General features: G+C 29.8%; 1 non-coding gene and 1 pseudogene across 1 annotated transcript; both read right to left on the bottom strand.

The window, feature by feature from the left end:
- Positions 1 to 1,428: 1,428 nt before the first annotated feature.
- On the bottom strand, positions 1,429 to 1,609 carry LOC129251083 (5.8S ribosomal RNA; annotated as a pseudogene).
- A 590-nt stretch (positions 1,610 to 2,199) lies between these two features.
- Positions 2,200 to 4,190, bottom strand: LOC129251070 (small subunit ribosomal RNA). Its single transcript, XR_008582903.1, has one exon. It is a non-coding gene; the product is annotated as a small subunit ribosomal RNA (ribosomal RNA).
- Between the last annotated feature and the right edge of the window lie 3,696 nt (positions 4,191 to 7,886).

The raw sequence follows: 7,886 nt of genomic DNA, 5'->3' as shown, positions 1-7,886 counted from the left end.
CTCCAGTTAGAGGTATAAATAATAATAAATTATCATTATACATAACTATATGGAACGCCCCGGGATTGAATTAATTGACTATTTATTAAAAAATAGACTAAAAATTAATCCCATTATATTTAAGTTAAGTTAATTATGCCATTAAGTTTAATATAACTCAATGACTTGCACATATGTTAGACTCCTTGGTCCGTGTTTCAAGACGGGTCCCGAAGGTATCCTGAATCTTTCGCATTGTTAATCATATAAATGCATACAAATAAATATTAATATCATAGATATTAAATTTTTTGTAAAATTCAAAAAATGAATTTTAGCATTATATATAATAAAATCTATCAACACTTTATCAAATCATTAGTATTTATTTTATGTTAATATGCTTAAAAAGCAAATTAATTTAAATAAACTTAATATCACCAATGATCTTTTGATAAATACTTTATTATGTTAATAGATTACAATGTCCTTATATGAAAAAAATGCACATTATTTTTTTTAATTATTTAATGATGAATTTTTCATAATGGATATTCAGGTTCATCGGGCTTAACCTCTAAGCAGTTTCACGTACTATTTAACTCTCTATTCAGAGTTCTTTTCAACTTTCCCTCACGGTACTTGTTTACTATCGGTCTCATGGTTATATTTAGTTTTAGATGGAGTTTACCACCCACTTAGTGCTGCACTATCAAGCAACACGACTCTTTGGAAATATCTTTCTAGTAATCATTAACGTTATACGGGCCTGGCACCCTCTATGGGTAAATGGCCTCATTTAAGAAGGACTTAAATCGTTAATTTCTCATACTAGATATTAAGATATTCCATACACTGCATCTCACATTTGACATATAGACAAAGTGACTTAGTGCTGAACTATTTTCTTTTCGCTCGCCGCTACTAAGAAAATCCTTGTTAGTTTCTTTTCCTCCCCTCATTAATATGCTTAAATTCAGGGGGTAATCCCATATGAGTTGAGGTTGTTTTAATATTCTTTTTTTATCTTCTCACAATTTAATAAAAAAATTATATCATCTTTTCATCTCTATTTTTCTTTTCTCCTTTTATATATTGTAAATATATAAAAATAATAATAATGTAAAATGAGGCAATCCTAGAATAAAAAATTTAATTTTTATGCTAGACATTCCTCCTTTTAATTACATATATAAATTATTATTTTATATATATATATAAATAATATGAAAATTTTTTGTAAAGAATACTTAGATTCAATATTTTCATCATTTCATTTTATTTGAGAGGATTTTTTTTTTAAAGAATATATAATAAATAAAATTCATTATATATCTTTATTTTTTTTGCTATTAATATTATGAATTATTTAAAATCCAATAATATACACATTTGCTTAAATTCAATTATTTTTATAAAAGAATAAGCAACTTATTTAGCATAGTCTTACAACCCTCAACCATATGTAGTCCAAGCAGTACTTTAAAATTGAATTTAATGTACATAACAGCATGGACTGCGATATGCGTTCAAAATGTCGATGTTCATGTGTCCTGCAGTTCACACGATGACGCACAGTTTGCTGCGTTCTTCATCGACCCATGAGCCAAGTGATCCACCGCTTAGAGTATTTTTTTATTTATTTTTATTTATAACAAATGTCAATTTTTTTTTGCATATATTAATTGAAAGAGTAAAATTAAATAATATTAATAATATATAAATTGATTTTCTTTCAATAATATATATCAAATATATTTAACTCTAAACATTTTTATTAAGTTGCGAATGTCTTAGTTCAACAATAATACAGTGGTGGTATTTATTATGATTCAATTATTTTGTATTTTTTTAATCATTTTATGTATATATAATAATATAATAAATATATACCACTTTTGTTATTGTGAACAAATTAACTTATCATTCAATCAAATGAATAATAAGTACAACTTTTTATTTTCATGTTTAAAGGTTTTTAAAAGAAAAAAATAAGAAAAAACATTACAAAATGTACCATCATATATTATATTTAATATGATATAATTGATGGATCACAAATTGAATGAAAAAGAATAAAAAGAATTATGGATTCAAAATAATTATATAAATTTTTTTTTTTTTTCTTTTTTTTTTTTTTTTTTTTTTCTTTTTGTTCGTTTGTTTGCTTGTCTGTTTGTTTGTTTGTTTGTTTGTTTTTCTTACGGATATGGAACACAATAATGATCCTTCCGCAGGTTCACCTACGGAAACCTTGTTACGACTTTTACTTCCTCTAAATAATCAAGTTCGGTCAACTTTTGCGAAACAACCGTGACACACGAGGCGTCACAGTGATCACGTCCGGAGACCTCACTAAATAATTCAATCGGTAGTAGCGACGGGCGGTATGTACAAAGGGCAGGGACTTAATCAATGCGAGTTAATAACTCGCACTTACTGGGAATTCCAAGTTCATGTGAACAGTTTCAGTTCACAATCCCAAGCATGAAAGTGGTTCAGCGGTTTACCCGGACCTCTCGGTCTAGGAAATACACGTTGATACTTTCATTGTAGCGCGCGTGCAGCCCAGGACATCTAAGGGCATCACAGACCTGTTATTGCTCAATCTCGTTACTGCTAGACGCAATTTGTCCATTTAAGAAGCTAGTGTCCTTATAATGGGACAAACCAACAGGTACGACTCCACTTATATAAACACATTCAAACACTTGTACATTCAAGATGTACGCATGAAAGAAGGCTATATAAGTTTCAACATCATAATCCTGAAAGCATCTATTTAATATATTTGAGTCTCGTTCGTTATCGGAATTAACCAGACAAATCACTCCACGAACTAAGAACGGCCATGCACCACCACCCATAGATTCGAGAAAGAGCTATCAATCTGTCTTACACGCTTATGTTCGGACCTGGTAAGTTTTCCCGTGTTGAGTCAAATTAAGCCGCAGGCTCCACTCCTGGTGGTGCCCTTCCGTCAATTCCTTTAAGTTTCAGCTTTGCAACCATACTTCCCCCGGAGCCCAAAAGCTTTGGTTTCCCGGGAAGCGACTGAGAGAGCCATAGTAGTAGCTACACCCAATTGCTAGCTGGCATCGTTTATGGTTAGAACTAGGGCGGTATCTGATCGCCTTCGAACCTCTAACTTTCGTTCTTGATTAATGAAAACATCTTTGGCAAATGCTTTCGCTTAAGTTAGTCTTACGACGGTCCAAGAATTTCACCTCTCGCGTCGTAATACTAATGCCCCCAAACTGCTTCTATTAATCATTACCTCTTGATCTAAAAACCAATGAAAGTAGAACAGAGGTCTTATTTCATTATTCCATGCACAAAATATTCAGGCATTTGGAGCCTGCTTTAAGCACTCTAATTTGTTCAAAGTAATTGTACCGGCCCACAACAACACTCGATGAAGAGCACTGAAGTAGGTTTAAATAGGAGGAATATATAAAAAATACATTGTATTAATTATATATAAGAACTCCACCGGTAATACGCTTACATACATAAGGTAATGTACATACCACAATATATAGTTGTACTACCCGTATGAAGCACAAATTCAACTACGAACGTTTTAACCGCAACAACTTTAATATACGCTATTGGAGCTGGAATTACCGCGGCTGCTGGCACCAGACTTGCCCTCCAATAGGTCCTTGTTAAAGGATTTAAAGTGTACTCATTCCAATTACAGGGCCTCGGATATGAGTCCTGTATTGTTATTTTTCGTCACTACCTCCCCGAACTGGGAGTGGGTAATTTACGCGCCTGCTGCCTTCCTTAGATGTGGTAGCCGTTTCTCAGGCTCCCTCTCCGGAATCGAACCCTGATTCCCCGTTACCCGTTGCAACCATGGTAGTCCTAGATACTACCATCAAAAGTTGATAGGGCAGACATTTGAAAGATCTGTCGTCGGTACGGGACCATACGATCTGCAAGTTATCTAGAGTTCAACCAATTTAACGATCAAATGATCGCTTGGTTTTAGTCTAATAAAAGCACACGTTCCATAAGGTCCGTGTTTATATTGCATGTATTAGCTCTAGAATTACCACAGTTATCCAAGTAACTGTTAACGATCTATGGAACCATAACTGATATAATGAGCCTTTTGCGGTTTCACTTTTAATTTGTTTGTACTTAGACATGCATGGCTTAATCTTTGAGACAAGCATATAACTACTGGCAGGATCAACCAGAATAATATTTGTATTTATATATTTTTCTTTGTTTTTCATATTTGAAAATTTCATAAATTACGGTGTATATAAAAAGTAAAGGGGCGACCCCCCTTTAGCTTTTCTTATCAAAATTCAAAAACCGTTTTTTATGAAAAAGAATTTTCGTTCTCTATATTATATATTTTATATAAAAATATAAGAACGATATTTCTTCTTAATATTTGCCAATTTTCAAATAATTTATCATTCTTAATAACATTTTACTTTTTTTTCAAATGCATTTTTAATGTAATAATTTCATATATTACATAATTTTTCTCTTTGAATTGAAATTAATAATTTCATAATTCTATTTTTTAATCATAAATATATATGATTGAAAAAATTTTCTCCTCTTTTCCTTTGTTTAAAATTTAATTTTTCTTATAAATTTTTGTTTTTCTTATTTTTTTCTCTTCATCATCTGTTTAATTTCCTGTATTTATACAAGAAACAAACAGTTGAGGATAATTTCTATGTAATGCTAGTATAGAATATAAAATTTTGAATTCAAAAATTTATTTCTATTTAAACTAACTATAGAAAACCAGGAATAAAATACAATAACACCAATATGCCATAACATGTTAGTATAGAATATAGATTCTTCATATATGTATATATATTCGAAAATTTTTTCTATTTAAACTAACGTATGGAAAACCAGGAATAAAATCATAATATTACCAGTTTAATATGGCTCAAATTCGAGTTTCATATAGTTATGATTCGATTTATATGCTTCAATATCATTGGTTAGTTAACTTTTGATATTTTCATATTATATCACATGCCTTCACCGTGAGTGTTTTTTGCCATGCACACCTCACATTGTCAAAAATGTATGGGAAAAATTCATTTCAATACATTTCAGTTTGATTTGAAATGTCTTTATTATATATTTTAGTGCCAATATGCCAAGGTTATATTCCATAACTCTCTATTTAAACTAACGTATGGAAAACCAGGCATAAAATCACAATATTACCAGTTTAATATGGCTTAAATTCGAGTTTCATATAGTTATGCTTCGATTTATATGCTTCAATATCATTGGTTAGTTAACTTTTGATATTTTCATATTATTTCACATGCCTTCACCGTGAGTGTTTTTTGCCATGCACACCTCACATTGTCAAAAATGTATGGGAAAAATTCATTTCAATACATTTCAGTTTGATTTGAAATGTCTTTATTATATATTTTAGTGCCAATATGCCAAGGTTATATTCCATAACATGTTAGTATTAGAATATAGATTCTTCATATATGTATATATATTCGAAAATTTTTTCTATTTAAACTAACGTATGGAAAACCAGGCATAAAATCACAATATTACCAGTTTAATATGGCTTAAATTCGAGTTTCATATAGTTATGATTCGATTTATATGCTTCAATATCATTGGTTAGTTAACTTTTGATATTTTCATATTATATCACATGCCTTCACCGTGAGTGTTTTTTGCCATGCACACCTCACATTGTCAAAAATGTATGGGAAAAATTCATTTCAATACATTTCAGTTTGATTTGAAATGTCTTTATTATATATTTTAGTGCCAATATGCCAAGGTTATATTCCATAACTCTCTATTTAAACTAACGTATGGAAAACCAGGCATAAAATCACAATATTACCAGTTTAATATGGCTCAAATTCGAGTTTCATATAGTTATGATTCGATTTATATGTTTCAATATCATTGGTTAGTTAACTTTTGATATTTTCATATTATATCACATGCCTTCACCGTGAGTGTTTTTTGCCATGCACACCTCACATTGTCAAAAATGTATGGGAAAAATTCATTTCAATACATTTCAGTTTGATTTGAAATGTCTTTATTATATATTTTAGTGCCAATATGCCAAGGTTATATTCCATAACATGTTAGTATTAGAATATAGATTCTTCATATATGTATATATATTCGAAAATTTTTTCTATTTAAACTAACGTATGGAAAACCAGGCATAAAATCACAATATTACCAGTTTAATATGGCTTAAATTCGAGTTTCATATAGTTATGATTCGATTTATATGCTTCAATATCATTGGTTAGTTAACTTTTGATATTTTCATATTATTTCACATGCCTTCACCGTGAGTGTTTTTTGCCATGCACACCTCACATTGTCAAAAATGTATGGGAAAAATTCATTTCAATACATTTCAGTTTGATTTGAAATGTCTTTATTATATATTTTAGTGCCAATATGCCAAGGTTATATTCCATAACATGTTAGTATTAGAATATAGATTCTTCATATATGTATATATATTCGAAAATTTTTTCTATTTAAACTAACGTATGGAAAACCAGGCATAAAATCACAATATTACCAGTTTAATATGGCTTAAATTCGAGTTTCATATAGTTATGATTCGATTTATATGCTTCAATATCATTGGTTAGTTAACTTTTGATATTTTCATATTATTTCACATGCCTTCACCGTGAGTGTTTTTTGCCATGCACACCTCACATTGTCAAAAATGTATGGGAAAAATTCATTTCAATACATTTCAGTTTGATTTGAAATGTCTTTATTATATATTTTAGTGCCAATATGCCAAGGTTATATTCCATAACATGTTAGTATTAGAATATAGATTCTTCATATATGTATATATATTCGAAAATTTTTTCTATTTAAACTAACGTATGGAAAACCAGGCATAAAATCACAATATTACCAGTTTAATATGGCTTAAATTCGAGTTTCATATAGTTATGATTCGATTTATATGCTTCAATATCATTGGTTAGTTAACTTTTGATATTTTCATATTATATCACATGCCTTCACCGTGAGTGTTTTTTGCCATGCACACCTCACATTGTCAAAAATGTATGGGAAAAATTCATTTCAATACATTTCAGTTTGATTTGAAATGTCTTTATTATATATTTTAGTGCCAATATGCCAAGGTTATATTCCATAACTCTCTATTTAAACTAACGTATGGAAAACCAGGCATAAAATCACAATATTACCAGTTTAATATGGCTTAAATTCGAGTTTCATATAGTTATGCTTCGATTTATATGCTTCAATATCATTGGTTAGTTAACTTTTGATATTTTCATATTATTTCACATGCCTTCACCGTGAGTGTTTTTTGCCATGCACACCTCACATTGTCAAAAATGTATGGGAAAAATTCATTTCAATACATTTCAGTTTGATTTGAAATGTCTTTATTATATATTTTAGTGCCAATATGCCAAGGTTATATTCCATAACTCTCTATTTAAACTAACGTATGGAAAACCAGGCATAAAATCACAATATTACCAGTTTAATATGGCTCAAATTCGAGTTTCATATAGTTATGATTCGATTTATATGCTTCAATATCATTGGTTAGTTAACTTTTGATATTTTCATATTATATCACATGCCTTCACCGTGAGTGTTTTTTGCCATGCACACCTCACATTGTCAAAAATGTATGGGAAAAATTCATTTCAATACATTTCAGTTTGATTTGAAATGTCTTTATTATATATTTTAGTGCCAATATGCCAAGGTTATATTCCATAACTCTCTATTTAAACTAACGTATGGAAAACCAGGCATAAAATCACAATATTACCAGTTTAATATGGCTCAAATTCGAGTTTCATATAGTTATGATTCGATTTATATGCTTCAATATCATTGGT

Source organism: Anastrepha obliqua, chromosome 6 (assembly GCF_027943255.1).
Source record: "Anastrepha obliqua isolate idAnaObli1 chromosome 6, idAnaObli1_1.0, whole genome shotgun sequence".
Lineage (NCBI taxonomy): Eukaryota > Metazoa > Arthropoda > Insecta > Diptera > Tephritidae > Anastrepha > Anastrepha obliqua.
This window is presented reverse-complemented; position numbering and strand designations above follow the sequence as displayed.